Raw genomic sequence first — 17,001 nt, forward strand, 5'->3', positions numbered from 1 at the left:
CTTGTACACCATGACTGCCAGGCTTTTCCCTGTCACATTAAGTACCATTTTGTGACCGTAGGCCTATTTCAGGCCTAATCCCCTATACTTAATGAACCTAAGCTAGTTGCATCCGGTAATTTGCATTTTACCTACTGTCCACCGCAGAGCTTTTAACCAGGTCAGGCACAGTCAAGTGGTGGTCAGTCTAATGATTTATTTATTACATGGGAGTAACCCAATTTGCAGTCCAGGGAGGAAAAAAACAAACATTGTGTACTTTGTCAAGTCCCTTTAGGTGAGACGTGATACAAGGGGACATTTCTGTAGCGTCAGTTGGTGGTTGGATGTAGTCCTAGGGGCTTTATTTAGTGTTAGTATGCAACAGCAGCTCTTCTTGGGGTCCACACACATGACATAATACATAACATCAATAGACAAGAACAGCTCAAGGACTGAGCTACATTCCCATTGGGTAACTATAATGACTTGATTGAAGTGTGGCCTAATACCAGCATTGTTTGCTGTACTCTGACACCACTTTAAAGATACAGTATCGTGTCCCTAAGACCGTATGTTTTAATAGATCAATGTCAATTTGTTTGATTTACATCAGTGTCTCACCTTAGAATTGTTTTCATGCTTGGGCACGTGTAGCCTTTTACAAAGGCTATGTTCGTTGTAGAGGGTATGTCTGTATGTGTTTTGTCTATGGCCGACCTAAGGTTAATTAGAGCCATGTCTCACTCGGCTTGCTGACGTGGCACAAATTATAGGCAACTCCTTTATATATTACCTGCTTTGAGGATAATGTGATTGTCTTCACAATAAGCAGTGAATTATTTTTTTGCTCCGTTTTTTGGGGGGACTAAATGAGAACTTGAGAACATTATGTTAATCAGTACTGTATTTGATTGTAATTGGAGGGAAAGACAACAGCCATTTATGCATGCCTCCCCATTGGCCCTGGCGCTATGAGTCCCAACCAGCAAGTGTGGGCCTGACAAAATGGCCTCCTGTTGAAACCAACTTCTGCTTGTCAAAAACCATCAAACAGACACTGGTAGTAACTGTTTTACCAAATGTTATTTGTCACATGCGCTGAATACAACAGACCTTACAGTAAAATGCTTACTACAAGCCCTTAATCAACAATGCAGTTTTAAGAAGAATACCAATAAAAAAATAAAAAAAAAGTAACCAATAATTAGAGCAGCAGTAAAATGAAAATAGCAAGGCTAAATACAGAGGGTACCGGCTACAGAGTCGATGTGCGGGGGCACCTGTTAGTCGAGGTAATTTAGGTAATATTTACATGTAGGTGGAGTTATTAAAGTGACTATGCAAAGATAATAAGAGTAGCAGCAGTGTAAGGGGGGGGGGGGGGGGCAATGCTAATTGTATGGGTAGCCATTTGACTAGATGTTCAGGAGTCTTATGGCTTGGGGGCAGAAGCTGTTTAGAAACCTCTTGGACCTAGACTTGGCACGCCGGTACTGCTTGCCGTGTTGTAGCAGAGAGAACAGTCTATGACTAGGGTGGCTGGAGTCTTTGACAATTTTTAGGGCCTTTTTCTGACACCGTTTGGTATTGAGATTTTGGATGGCAGGAAGCTTGGCCCCAGTGATGTACTGGGCCGTACGCACTACCCTCTGTAGTGTCTTGTGGTTGGAGGCCGAGCAGTTGCCATACCAGGTGGTAATGCAACAAGGCAGGATGCTCTCGATGGTGCAGCTGTAAAACCTTTTGAGGATCCATGCTAAAACCTTTGTCTCTGAGGGGGATAGGCTTTATCGTGCCCTCTTCACCACTGTCTTGGTGTGTTTGGATCATGAAAGTTTGTTGGTGATGTGGACACCAAGGAACTTGAAGCTCTCAATCAGATCCACTACAGCCCCGTCAATGAGAATGGGGGCGTGCTCGGTCCTCCTTTTCCTGTAGTACACAATCATCTCCTTTTGTCTTGATCACGTTGAGGGAGAGTTTGTTGTCCTTGCGCCACACGGTCAGGTCTCTGACCTCCCTATAAGCTGACTCGTCGTTGTCAGTGATCACTGATCAGGCCACTGTTGTCATCGGCAAACTTAATGATGGTGTTGGAGTCATCGATGCACTTATTGATGACGTGGCCACTAGATGAGCGTTTTCCTGTTTGCTTATGGCCGTATACAGCTCATTGAGTACGGTCTTAGTGCCAGCATCGGTTTGTAGTGGTAGACAGCTATGAAGAATATAGATGTCATCTCTCTAGGTAGATAGTGTGGTCTACAGCTTATCATGAGATACTCTACCTCAGGCGAGCAAAACATCGAGACTTCCTTATATCGTGCACCAGCTGTTTACAAATATACATAGACTGCCACCCATTACTGTCTTACTGCTGTTCTATTCTGCCGATACAGTGTATTACCCTCCAGCTGTATGTTATTCATGTCGTCGTTCAGCCACGACTCGGTGAAACATAAGATATTACAGCTTGTAATGTCCCGTTGGTGGGGTATACGTGCTTTTAGTTCATCCACTTTATTATCCAGCGATTGTACGTAGGCCAATAGTACCGATGGCAAAGGCAGATTAGCCACTCGTCGCCGGATTCTTACAAGGCACCCCGATCTCCTTCTGCGAAATCTCCGTCTTTTTCTCCTGCGAATGACTGGGATGAGGGCCTGTGTGTATGTCTGGAGGAAATCCCTCTCGTCCAACTCAATTTTTTATTTTTATGTATTTGTCCAATTAAAGGTGAGTAATCACTGTTCTGATGTCCATAAGCTATTTTCGGTCAAAAGAGACATTAGCAGCAACATTATGTACAAAATAAGTGCGAAAAAAACGAATTAAAACGGCAGCCATCCTCTCCGGCGCCATTATCACAGACTGTGGTTGTACCCATGCCAAATATATATATATATATATTTAAACGCATATAGCCTAGGCCAGGTGTCGGCAACAGTGATTTGGCTTTTGGTAAAAAAATAATAATTCAAATCGCCAGGAATTAGTTTTTTTCTTGAAATCTGTTCCTAAGTATTTCCACAAAATAGAAAAGAGATGTAATTAAGGTATGAAATTGTTATTTTCAAATGCAATCTATTTTTGGGCTTTGTTGTGGTCAATTTGCAGTGTACAAGTAATTATAATAATTTTCTGGCCCCCGGCCATCCATGCCGACAATTGGCCCGCGGCTGAATCTTGGTTGCCTAGCTCTGTCCTAGGCCTGCTCAACCTGTAAAGCTTAACTTGGTTGGAAAAACGTTTTGAAGAGTCTAGTACATTTTCAGCAACACCCATTGGAATGATGCCTCTCTGTACCACACCTGCAGAATTCACCAATATCCAGGGTCTTCATTTTCCAAATCTCCACAACTCTGAGAATTACCCCCAATTGAAAAAATCTAACGTTTTCATTTTCTAACATGATTAGGCTGGGTGTAAGGCAACTGTAAAAAGGAAGTATAGGAACCTTTAAAAGGCTAGCTGGGTTAACCAGCTCGGTCTGTTGGATAAACACTGCTTTCACATTTCTAAACAGTTGCATAATGATACACATTTTGTATTTTGGCAATGTAATTGCAACAGCTATTGTTCATTAGCACTGTTGATTTGTAGTGGCCTTCATACTAAGTACTATAACAGATGCAGTCATGTTATATGCCTTAATTAATTGTGGCACTAGAATGGAGCATTTTCCCTGTGCCGGGAAGCCACACTGAAATAACCTAAATAAGTATTGCATGTCTCTTGGTCATGGAAGGTCTGGTATCCACCTTAATGATACTTGCACTTTAACCAAATACACCATCGGCATACAATGAGAAGTTTTTCGAAGACTGGGAACAAAAGTGCCATTGCCTCCTTTATACAGACGATATATATATATATATATATATATATATAGTAGGTGACAATCATACCCTCCGGTAGAGGTGAGATCGACAGGAGACTGGTGAGAGATCCATCTCCATTACTGCTGGAACGATGAAGGAACGCAAGTGACTGTCATCTGGTTACTAGCATCGACATCTCGCCTCTGGCCTGCTCCTGAATCACTGGGAACATGTTGTCCTTGCACAGATAACCCCCAGATGTCAGAGACGTTTTGAAATACACTAAACATATGGTTGGTGACAGGGGGAAAGTAACCTTGACATGGAAGGTAGATCAATTGAAATGCCTCTTTGTACTGCTCAGTGTTTGTGTCAGGATTAACTGTGTGTGTGTGTGTGTGTGTGTGTGTGTGTGTGTGTGTGTGTGTGTGTGTTTTAAAAAATATATTTGAAAAGTTTTTTTCCATATAGACACGTCCTATGTATTTTAATCAAGTCAAATATATGCACTGAGCTTGTCTGATGCTTTAGGCAAACCGTTTGATGAAATAATTAAGACACAACTGACTAGCTGTCCGTATTGTTTGAAGTTGCAACATAATTAACGCCATTTCTGACTGAAATGGAAGGGAATAACATATTCCCTCAACTATTGCTCTCTTTACGTGACTACACGTTTATGTTTTTTATGCACGTGACCAATAGGGCCTGACCTATAGCATATCATAATCACATTTAAAAAATGGGTTATAACTAACTTGGAACACTGTAACAGGTGACAGCAAAATGGATGCAGAGGACGTGATAAATAAACTTGACACTGGGAAATGTTTACTGGTTGATCGGGAGGTAAAGGGGAAGTCAGATGTGTGGAATAAATTTGACTAGTTGTGGAAAATACTGGGGATCAAGAAAAAGAAGGTATGGCGCAAGTGCTGTGTGCATATTAGGCCAATGTGTGCCAAACAAGTGCTGTTAGGTTACAATATAATTTTTCTGACTTTGGAACAATGTAAACAACACTAAATAAATGATAAGCATACCAGAGTAACTTTTTTTTTGTTTGTTTGTTTTTGTAAAGCCTTTTATTACAGCAAAGACTAAACCAGTAAATGTCTGAAATGGTTTAGGCCTATTTATTGTTTACACTAATTATTCAATGGTCGCTTTATTTTATTTGAAAACTAAGATGTTTGATTGCATTTGACATCGTGAATGACTGTAGGTTGTGTGATGACATGAACAAATAAATGATGGATTGATTGATACAGTAGCCTATATAATAAGTATTAAAATATAGGCCTAAAGTAAGTTATGGTATTAAGACTAAACATGTCTACAGGCCTACAGTTCGTTGGTGGTTATACAAGGCTGCTATACTAAGCCTATTAATGATAATGACATGACTTATTTTTTTAATGATGATCATAATCGGAATAAGGAGATCAAGGAAAAGGAGGGTTGTTATTATTATAAATGAATAGAAATATTGACCATTTGGAGCTGTGTAAACAACATAAATAAATGAAAAATAATACGAGAGAGGCTGGTCTGATGAAAACAAAGCGTAAAGCCTTTATTACAGCATAACAAAGATGGAAAAACACCCGAATTTGTGAAATTGTTGCGTGAGGCTTGGTTAGACTATTGCTTTATAGACCTAATTAAGTTGGTGTCCTCTCTCCTCACTTTTCCTCGACAATTATGGCAAGGGCTGTTTTTTTCCTCTCCTAACTCAGCTGCTGCCTCCGCCGCATTGTTCTCCACACCAATTTGCTGGTTAACTTCTCTATTGCGCACATAGCAACACGCTCTAGGAAAATGTGCCAATTCAACAGCGCACTCATGTGTTTTGGAACCGCCGACACTGACCGCTATCCAACGCGGGAGTAAGCGCATTTGTCATAAAATAATATTTAAAAAAAAAAATAATGTTGTACCATTTGTTCTGACATTTATAATATCGTATACAATTCCAGTAGCACATGTCTTGGACTGATGGACTGTGCCATCCCCAAGGCCTCCACAATGGATCAGTCCACTCAGACTGGCGTGAATCAGACGGCTGTCTTGTACACCACGATTAAAAAAAAAAATTTGTTATTTTGCTACTGCTCGACTAAAGAAATCTCGCTGACCAACAGCCTATCAACCAAATAATCGACCAGTCGACTAAATGGGGTTAGCCCTAGTGCGTATAGAGGTGGAGTTTATTCTTTCTCTAAATGATAGAAATAACTAGTTGTGAGCAGGCTCATCTGTCGACCTGCATATCATAAAGGATATCAATTCCATCTGAAGCCCCCCTGTCATTGACAACCCATCAATCAACAAGATAAGAGAAACGCTTGCCTCTAATTAGTCTGAGGATATCACAATTTATCTCTATAGATTTACTACCCCCTAAAACTCCATGTCCATCTGTTAAGGGGAGAGAGTTTATGCCCCTGGGGCCTGAAATATTCCCCCCTAACGAAAGCCACGATCATAGCAAAGCTCTTTTTTTACTGGTTCTCTAGCAGCTGGGGCAAGATATCATCATAGCACATGGCTGGAATTGCTTTCCGGAGAATGCTGAGGGGAGAAATTGCACGGAGTAAGGAGATTTGATTATTGGATTCCATAAATACCCAAGTGGAGGCCTGAAAATATGCATTGGAGGATAGGTTGAGGATTAATGGCCACAGGAGCGGAGAGAATGGCCGAAATGCATGCAGTCTCAACAGCACTGTAGTGGAGCCCAGACCTGACTTATTATTTTCCCCTCATCATCCCAACTAGTTTTGATTCACGACCTTGCCCCAGCCTGCCCATGTGTGTATATTTAATAGGATTTATTTTATTTTTATGTTTTTTACATATTTGACCACACAGAGCAAATCATTTGTTTTGTTCGCTAGATTTGAGCCCAAATTCACCTTAATTATTGTATCATTACTCCCAGTTTGCTTAATTTTGGGATGGATTAGCATTAATTTATCTTAATGCGATGTTGTGTAAATTTGTGATAAGTACCCTGCACCTTTCTTTTGAAGGCTTTGTTTGGGCGAAATGGAGTGGGTTTAATTTGGCCGGACAGTTGGCTTTGTTCCCAGCTCGGACCTGCTATGACATGGTTGAATGATATGGTCGAATGACAGTGCTGAATTATCCTTTTTTTTTTTTTTTTAACGACTGTTCAGAGTCCACGGTTAAATCCATACTCGGCCATTGTGGTGCAGTTATCGGGTTGGGCAACAGTTGCGTTGCAGTTATGAATCATGATAATAGGTTGTGGATAAAGTTCTGTTTGGCTGTACGGTTAACGGTATCTCTATGGTCACAGAAATTGTGGCTAGAGACTTGTGAGAGAAGTTGCTTGGAAGAATCATGGCGGCAGTTTGAATTTTGAGTCCGTTTTCAGATAGTCACGGTGATTGCTGTCAATGGTTGAACTTGGAGGCTGTGTGGGGAAGTCATTGGGGTTTTTGGGCAACACTCATATCCTTTTGTACAGATAATGTTTGAATAGTTTGTTGTCAGTTGAAGTAACTTTTTTGGACTAGTTTGGACTAGATTTTATTGGCTAATTCATGGCTAACCTTTTCGGGAATTGTATTGCTGTCTTTGCTGTTATAAAAGCTTTACAACAAAAAAAAACCTCTGTTATACATTTATAATTTATTAAGTGTTTACAATGTTCTAAACTGTCAGAAATGATATTGTAATCCAACAGCACCTGTTTGGCACACATATTCACGCAGCTCTTGCTCCTTACTTTATTTTTCTTCATCTACAGTTTTTTACGCACACAGTCCACAACCAGTAAACATTCCCCCGTTTCGATTTCATTCGTCAAGTCCTTTGCATCCATTTTGCTGTCACGTGTTACAGTGTTTGGAGTTTGTTATAACCAATTTATTGTTGTGATGATGATATGCTATTGGTCAGGCCCGATTGGTCAGAAGAACAGACGACCACTGTCGACCATTTATTATAATTTTTTTAGGGGGACAGCCCTACTAACCATGCTTACATAATTGTGATCTGTAGTTACACACACACACACACACAACTCACGCTCTGCTCGGAGCATAAAATGAGTTCCTGTATTGACTTCGCTTGACTAATGTTGTGTGGATAATGTTAAAATAACACCAGACTGAAGACCTGCGGGCAAGCTATTGCTCATATAGCATGAACAGATTGGCTCTTTCGCACCCAGAGGCATAGCATAGTACAAAAAAGTATGAATGTATGTACTTGTAAGTCGCTCTGGATAAGAGCGTCTGCTAAATGACTTAAAATGTAAAATGTAAATAGCAGGGCTACAATGTCGTGTCCTCACAATGCATAATCTGATATTTAGTGATTGGTCCACACCCTGCATTATTCAACATGGATACTCTTTTCCCTGATGTTACAAGTCCTTTCTTGCTCTCTTTTAGATCACGTTTTCACCCCCAACAATCATACCAGCCCCCCCCCCCACTCCCATCCCCATCATTTCCATTGTCTATACATAGGCTCAGGCCTAAAAATTCTGTTTCCTCGACATTCCCCCCAAAATGACATTGTTAAATGTTTACTCACAAACAGCACTGCCGCTGCCATCTTTGTTACCTCTCTGAGGATCCACTCTGAGGAAAGGTGAACGTGCTCATGAATTATACATGTTTATTTACCACATAAATTACTCATGAGATATCAGTCGCTCGGTTTTTTTCAGTGTGGCTGTAGGTTGTGGAGAATAACACAATAACGTTAGCTGAATGTAGCTTTCTGAGCAAGAAATGAGGGCTTATGAGTTTTATGTGTACCTGATGATATTGTACGTGGAATTTTCTTGGCTGTTTTTAATAATCATAATTCAGTAATTGTAGCTCTTACAAAAAATAACTAGCCTACTAATGCAAAAGATTCCTCTATGCTGACGACAACCTTTGCAAAAATGCAACTATCCCCAATAGGTTTTTTTGCGGTAGAAAATGTACCAATTTTCCCACCATGAAGCCTAAGGAATGTTTCGCTGAATTTGCAAAACTGGGAAGTTATTACTGTTATGCCAGCACAGGCAGAACTCCTGTCTCATTTAAAGTTCCTATCCCCTAGCTGTCTGCCTGAGGGTATGAGAGATTGATAGATGGTCCTGTGTGGCACAGTTGGTTGAGCATGGCACTTGCAATGCCAGGGTTGTGGGTTTGATTCCCATGGGGGACCAGTACAAATAAATATGAAAATGTACTACTGTAAGTTATCTGCAAAAATGTAAAATAGAAACTATGCCGACGGGTTAACAGTTGAAGCCATCTTACCATCAGATTGTTACACCTAAACAAGTGAGCCGTGTTGATAACTGAAGCTTCTCCAGTTACTTTTACCTCAGCAGCTTATTGTTATCTTGTTATTATGAGATCACAATCTTTTATGATTGTGAGACACGAGTTCAGTCCCATTTTGGTAGTATTTACTACAGCCAGGTATTACTACTATAGCTGATGTAGGTAATGGGGTTGCGGTCCATAAGAATTAGATTAATGCAGCCAATGACAAACACGCGCTACATCGGTGCCGGTCAGACGCGGCGACTCGGTGGGAAGTTCGATGTCCTCGTCCTTCATTTTGACATGGCCAAGCGCTGAGAGAAAATTGGCCATTGCCTTAGAAATGGGGCCCGTTTATTGTTCACTAATTTAGATTTGGGGATTACGATCAGTAACTAGGCACAATTGTTTTTAACTCCGCACCCTCTCACCCTGCCCATAACCAACAGATGTAATCCCTAATAATGACCTCCTTATGTGACGGGGCCTAAAAGTCTGCTTCGACAGCCGTGTCCACCGAACCACCCTACAGCCAATATTTCGAGTATTTAATGTGTCCATTTTTTTGTCCTTTTCTACCTCCTTTGTTTTTCATGCTCTTTGATTGATGAAGGAATGAATGCAGTGTAACGGTGAATTGTACCTGTCCTGGTCCTTTTGTGATGCTAACATAGAATATTAGCACGATAGCTAGTGCAGTGGTACCCAATGGTCATCAAGTCCTGCATACCCTATTGACCCCATGTATCTTATGAATAAATGCGTTGAAGATTCCTACTTGTAAATGGCAATTTACAATGCAGGGTAGCCAATTTTGATTTAAGACATATGAAAAGGTAGTCCAAAGGGTGACCCACTAAATACTACAGACCTCTCATTTTAGCGTAGCATGCATGCATCCTATTTGCATTCTCAAAGAATCTCACTCCGCTTTTTTTCTTAAAGGCTTTATCCCGGCAGCTGAATTGGAGGGTGCTAAGCTCATTCACATGCCAACCCTGATTCCTGTTACCGAAAGCCACCATGTCCCTCCTCGCACAATTAACACTAACGGGTTGTGAAGCACGGCTGGAGATTGGGTGTTCTTGAAATTAATATTGCAGGTAGTATTGTTTTCCAATTTCCAGAGTGATTGGCGTGACGAGTTAGCGTCTGATCCGCTTTTTTTTTTACCTTAGCTTGCTGTAGTTAGCTCGCACAACCATGCAAATGCAACTACTAGCTACTTAGCTTGGTGACGTGTGTGTTGGTGTCAACCTCCAATTATTTAGCAAATCATTTTAAGTTTGCAGTCAGGGGGGAAAAGGTTTGGCCGACACCAACATTCCTACCATAGTGTAGGCCACATGGAGTTTTGAAAACAAGACAGTTGGCTGTCTTTTGGCCAGGACACCCACTGATACGGTGTGTAGCGCTCAGCTCCACCGTGACCTTGCGCTACCACATAAAGGCTCCACCTGCTGCCTGGCTCACACCAGGCAATTGATAAAAATACCCCTTAAGCCCCACACTCTTTGTCAGTAGAGATTCAAGGACAGCAGCCAATGTCCCTTCACTCACAGGCATACGAGCACACACACACATTCACTGCACACATTAATGATGTTACATCCACAATGACACACACTTGCACAAGCATCATGGGCCCGCCTGCCTGAGGTGTGTAAATCGTCCGCAACATTTTGAACAAGTTGCTATCCTTGCTATTTTGAATGGGCTGGTGGGGGCCTCATGAGTCCAGCTTGGCACACTGACGGGGCTGGGGCGTGTTTGTGCTGAACCAACAGTATGAGCCTTGTATATGCCATTTGCACATAATGCACTGTAGGAAACACTGACCTGGTGACTTTCACCTGTCTGTCTGGTTGACTCGCTGTCCAATGCCTCTCATTATACACACAGACCCTACCCCCCAGTCTGCTGCCTTTTGCTAAATACTGATCACATTAAAGCCACATTTTTTTTCAACTCTTTGTTTCAGCCCAATCAAATTAATTTAAATAACCATTGTACAGCAGGACATATTGCAGAATATGCCTTTTAAAAATATTTATGTGGATGATATTGGCATGTTTGGCCATTTTAGTTATTTTCACTGATGGCTAAAACTTGACAGTGAGTAGTCTATGGCAAGCCCCAGAATGTAGCCAGGCACCAGACCTGCTCTAACTAATGGACAACCTGCATGCCTCTTCCTCCCGGCATGTCATAGGTTAGGAAGTGGCGGGGGGCATAGCATAGGCCTTGTGTGTTATTTGTGTGGACACAGAGACATTATTTCGTCAGTGTCATCTAAGGAATGCAGGCCTCATCCCTAGCTGACACACAAGATGACCTCTTTACTGTCACGGTAAGGGGATCCATTGACACCGTGACATGGTCTGGTGGGAGGGACGACCCGGTTAAAAAACCGGCCTAACGCGGTAAAGGATAAAGGTCGGAATTCAAAATGGTGGCAATCAGACTGATGGTGTTTTTCCTCCCTCCCTCTTTCTTTTTCTGTTTCACCGGTCACTAGGGTGAGCTTTGAACTCGCTGCCACGGGTCGGTCTCATTGCTCAGTGTTAACCCTCCACTAAAAAAAATAAAAAACCTCAAGGTATTGAGAAATCATCACCCTCAGTCGCTGACAAGTGAGCAATTGTTGTGAATCTAGGTCGGCTCAGCTTCGAGTCGCGGGGGATTAATTTGTGCTTTTCTCAGAAACAGAACCACAACAACTCCTCTGTGCGAAGTGCCCCCGATTTTTAAGGTGCCCTACATTGATTTGATAGAGCAGAGAACCAGTCTAGTTACATTGCAGGCATGCCAACAGGATGTGGTTCACTGTGATCAGCTTTGAAGGAATCCTCACTGTTGGCCTATTTCTGTCACTTATGGCCAGTGTTTGAGTGTCTCCTGAGGAATACTTTTAAAATGCATCCATACTTCTTTCCTTCAAGGGGATCTCTGATCTGCTATAGAGGTGAATCCTGTTGACTGTCAGATCTTTAAAATCTCTACGCTACAGTGCATTGGAGCAGGGCTTACAGTAGAGGCTGCCACTGTTGACTGAATGATAGAGAGTTTTTATGGTAACACTGTGTTACATAATGCCCTCAGCGCATATCATTGATTTACTTCCCTTTTGTGAGGTCAGTGCACCCATTTGAAATTCTCATTACGCAGGTAGCCTAGTGGTTAGAGTGTTGGACCAGTAACCGAAAGGTAACATTTCAAATCCCCGAGCTGACAAGGTAAAAATCTGTCGTTCTGCCCCAGAACAAGGCAGTTAACCCACTGTTTGGTAGGCCGTCATTGTAAATAAGAATTTGTTCTAAACTGACTTGCCAAGTTAAATAAAGGTACATTTAAAAAAACATCTATATAATTGTAATATCCTGTCGAAACCAAAGATTGCATATTAACCACCCATCTAATGGCACCAAATAGAAAATTGAACATGTTACACATTACAAATTCTCACAAAACACTCATAAATATTGCATCATAATATATAGGCTAACGTCTTAGGCTAAGCCAATGAGGTTTAAGTAGGTCTTGGTCAGCAGACTTGTAATTGTCCTCTTTTGGAGGTGACGTCCACCTTTTACCTTCCCTACAGGACCTCATTGTCTTAAGGTTGTGACCCCACCATTTCTGTTTTGTCTACAGTATCAGTGTGATAAGACACAGAGGGTTCTCCATTCACCCGGACCCAAATTAAACCAGGCCAATAAAGGGAGCGGACAGTGAAAGCTCCCTCCTGTTAGCAGACACAGCAGTGGTTTCGAGATAAGTGGCTGCCATTTTATCATTTAGATGACGCTCTGTTGTTCCAGTGTCCCTTCCCATTTTATTGAAAGTGAAGGGGAGCGAGTGGAGGATTGCTAGATGGAATGGCTAAAATGTGTGATGAAAAAGATGTCAATTCTTCACCCTCGAACGTCATAGGCCTAGTTCTCCCCTTAACCTCAATCCATTCCAACATGCATTGGGTGAGGTAGGATGTCAGTGGGCGTGCATTGGGTGAGGTAGGATGTCAGTGCACGTGCATTGGGTGAGGTAGGATGTCAGTTGGGCGTGCATTGGGTGAGGTAGAATGTCAGTGGGTGAGGTAGGATGTCAGTTGGGCGTGCATTGTTTAGCTAGACATTGCCACTTCCTCCTTGAATTCTGTCTGCCCGACCAATTGTCATGTCGCTCAACACGTTGGGCCAGTGCCCTGTTCTACAACCTTCTCCCAACGGAGTTGCATAACAACCCATAGAGAATGGAGACTGGAGAGGCAGCCTCAGTCATATTGTGTTTGGCCCCCAAAACAGGGAGCACAAGGCTATCATTGTTAGCTAATGGGAGGACATACCTCCAATAGTTTGCCTACAGTCTGGTACGGTACACTGCTACTGTCTGACTTGGACCCGGAGGTGTGCTGAAACATTACACCCCCCTAATATATCTGGTTTCATTAAGGAAATAGTTAAGAAGTGGATGGTTTGGTAACAGAGCAAAATGTCCCAGACCCATTAAAGACTAGAATATTATTAATTTGGTATTTCAAAAATGCAAAGGGTCAGAATGAGTACCTTTTTTTTTTGTACACGGAGCTTTGAAGGGATCCTAAGTAATGTCTTAACAACAATAGGAAGTCATGGTGGCCTGGTTTATTTTGCTCCTGGAGGGGTCCACCAGAGTTCCTGGAAGGATCACTACCGAAATGAAAACCTGGAATTTACAGTTGGCGACAGTGGTGAGATGTTATGCTGTCGGGAACTCTGATAGCCTAGTAGTTTGAGCCTGCTTGCCCCACTTCCTTTTGATCTGTCCAGCGCTGTCCCACTCTGGATCATAACCTTGTCAGTATCTGTGAAAGGCTTTTGTACTCAGTCAGGAAATGAATATAAGATGGAAGTCATTTCAACAACACCAAGCCTAGAGGAAACATGGTGTGGTTGTTAGGCTATAGGCTACTCTCAGGGTGAAATCATAGGCTCGACCCCTGTCGCAATTCCTGACCAACCTGATTTGTGCTTGAATAGCACTGTTATTAATAAACCCATCACACTCTTGCCCGTGCTTTCTATCGCACTCTCTCGTACGTACGCGCACACACACACACACACACACACACACACACACACACACACACACACACACACACACACACACACACACACACACACACACACACACACACACACACACACACACACACACACACACGTACACACACACACACACACACACGTACACACACACACACACACACACACACACACACACATCTCTCTTTAAATTGCTTCACACTCATACCGAGTGTATCATTGCTTTGAATATACAACACAAGATGAACTTAGATATCCTCCCTCTGTGTTTTTGCGGTTGGCCCCAACATCTCAAACAATACCCAATACAAAAACACGAAACCGGAAAGTGAAAGTGCAATGATAGCGAGAGGGAGTGGAAAAATGGGGTCCCTCGCATTCTTTCCATGGAGCCAATCTCAAAAGACAATTTTGAAATATTTAAGACAGAAGCCACAATTGATGGTTACGCATATTTGTCTCTCTCTCTCTCTCACTGGTGCTCCTGAGTGGTATAGGAGTGGCGCTGTTTCCCACGCTGGGATGTCACAGAGCAATGGTAGGCTTAAAGGAAAACCGACATTAGCATGCCACCTAGTGGTCGTTCTTGGTAAGGTCTACTTCTCTGTGTCAATGGGCCTATTGGATTTGCGCTCCGGTGTTTTGAATCATTACCGCCCTTCCTTGACGTTATAGTCGTTGTTACTGTATCTGATTGGATAAGTCAAAGCAAGGTTTCCACCTTAGTGGGTACACCTACCCGACCTCTCAAATCTGTCATTAGGCCTACTTAAAGATGCATTATGCAGAAATCGCTCTGCCATTTCCTGGTTGTTAAAATTCTATTAGTTGGACTAATTTCAGTTTGTGACAAAACATGCAAGTATAGTGTAGAGAATCATTGTACCATTTAAACGGCTGTGAAATATATTTTTCCTAACCAAAAATATTGTATTTTCAGCTGTTTGAAGCTGGTGTAACAAAACCAAAAGTAAAAGATGCAAAAACAAAATGTAAGACTGGGAAGCGTAGAAATAGCACACATATAACAGATCTACTGCTTTTTAGTTTTGCTTTCAATGAGAATCACAGATCAAATTCATATAGAAATGATTTTTAGGTCAGATGACACAAAAAAAGGAAGGGAAGGGAAGACTGAAGGATGTCACCTAAGCTTTCAACGGGGCCTGTTGTCCCGTGTATTCAGCATTGGTGGGAAAAATACTCAATTGTCATACTTGAGTCATTTTCTATCAAGGTATCTTTTTACTTTTACTCAAGTGAAATGCACCCAGTAAAACACTACTTGAGTAAAAGTCTTAAAGTAAAAAAGCAAAGATTGTCAAAAATATAAATAGTACAGTACAAATACCCCCCCAAAAATGACTTTAGTACTTAAAAATATTTTTACTTAAGTACTTTACACCACTGTGAATCAGCATGTTCTGTGTTTCGCCTATAGTCCCCAATAATGTAGCTCAGGGTCTCCGACAGGTAGACTGCGAGCCCTGGTTAGCCACTATTGGCTTAAAAAGCCAAACGTAACACTATCTGCAAAGTCCTTTCCAGCAATTTTACCACAGTCTGTCTTTTTGGTGCCTGCGTTTTGTCTATCACTTTGTATGTAGCCAGTTAGCGATGCTAATGCTAACCATGTTGTATGCAGACAGAAAGACCTTCCCCAGAAACCTCAATTAAATTCAACTGCAAATTAGGCTTACCAGATGATTATTTGTATCAATTAGGTGGCGATTGTTTTGCTAAACCTGCCATGACATGTGCTGCAGCAATATGACATGTGCAGTTAAATTTGTTTTACAGAGTCAGTGATAGTAGTATGGCTCCTCTGGAGCAAATTAGGGTTAAGTGCCTTGCTCAAGGACACAAAGAACACACACGTTTTTTGCCATGTCGGCTCAGGTAATCGAACCAGTGACCTTTCACTTACCGGCAAAAAGCTCTAACCACTAGGCTACTTGCCGCCCGAGAGACAACATCTATAAGGATATTTCTATTGATATATCAGCCTGCTGGATGATTTGTTTCAATGTACTGTACAATTTTATTATGACAAATCCCAAATATCCTGTCGGTTAACAATAGATGGCGCCAGAGCCCATAGTCTCCATGCAGAATTCTCAGGCCTACACTGTGTACAAAACGGTAGGCAATTTCAGAACAGAACATAAGGCTTCAATTAGGCTGGGGGAAATCACTGCATGATGTAACATGGGGTGAAGTAACCCAGTCTATGGAGCTTTGAAGGCCAACCTAGTTTAGATTTTTTAGTTCTAATTCAACCAACAGCCAACAGTCTAAACCGTGTTTTATATTGCATGGATGCAGTGTATTTCGAGGGGATATAGGGCCTATATTTGATACCCTATTAGCAAATCTGACTTTGCATAATAGCCTATAGGCCTTTTCTGTTCAACATGCACACATTCATATGTGCAATTGTTCTAATAATAACTTGCAAAAGATCAGATTTCAGATCCATACAACAACTTGTGTTTGATCCATGATCTTGTATTTGTAGTAACTCACGCTTTGGTGGGTGTTAAGTTCGTGCGACCCATGGGACATTTTAACCAAACATTCCCTCCCTTTCTCAATCTTTGACCTCTAACCGGAGGTTAGTCAAACCGGTTGACCCTTCCATTCCTTCCCCGTTGGTGTCAGATGGTCTCAGAGCCCAGGAACTTGCTGTCAGCTGAAACATTCAAGACAAATGAAGGGAAGCACCACCCGTCCTGTTTTTGTTTGTTGTTTTTGTCTCTAAAATAAATATTTGTTAGATTACGTGCTGCTCAGAATAAAATCAATTCTGGG

General features: G+C 41.8%; 2 protein-coding genes across 14 annotated transcripts in view; one reads left to right on the forward strand and one right to left on the reverse strand.

Annotated features, from left to right (window-relative positions):
• LOC129827978 (uncharacterized protein C4orf45) overlaps window positions 1-4,008 on the reverse strand; it is a 34,151-nt gene extending 30,143 nt beyond the window's left edge. Inside the window, exon 1 of the mRNA XM_055889324.1 lies at window positions 3,891-4,008. The gene's annotated coding sequence lies outside the window, so the exon portion shown is untranslated. The remainder of the gene's footprint in view (window positions 1-3,890) is intronic.
• Window positions 1-17,001, forward strand: part of rapgef2b (Rap guanine nucleotide exchange factor 2b) — a 130,296-nt gene that overhangs the window by 24,629 nt on the left and 88,666 nt on the right. The gene's annotated exons all lie outside the window — the stretch shown is intronic.

Source organism: Salvelinus fontinalis, chromosome 29 (assembly GCF_029448725.1).
Source record: "Salvelinus fontinalis isolate EN_2023a chromosome 29, ASM2944872v1, whole genome shotgun sequence".
In the NCBI taxonomy this organism is placed as follows: Eukaryota; Metazoa; Chordata; class Actinopteri; order Salmoniformes; family Salmonidae; genus Salvelinus; species Salvelinus fontinalis.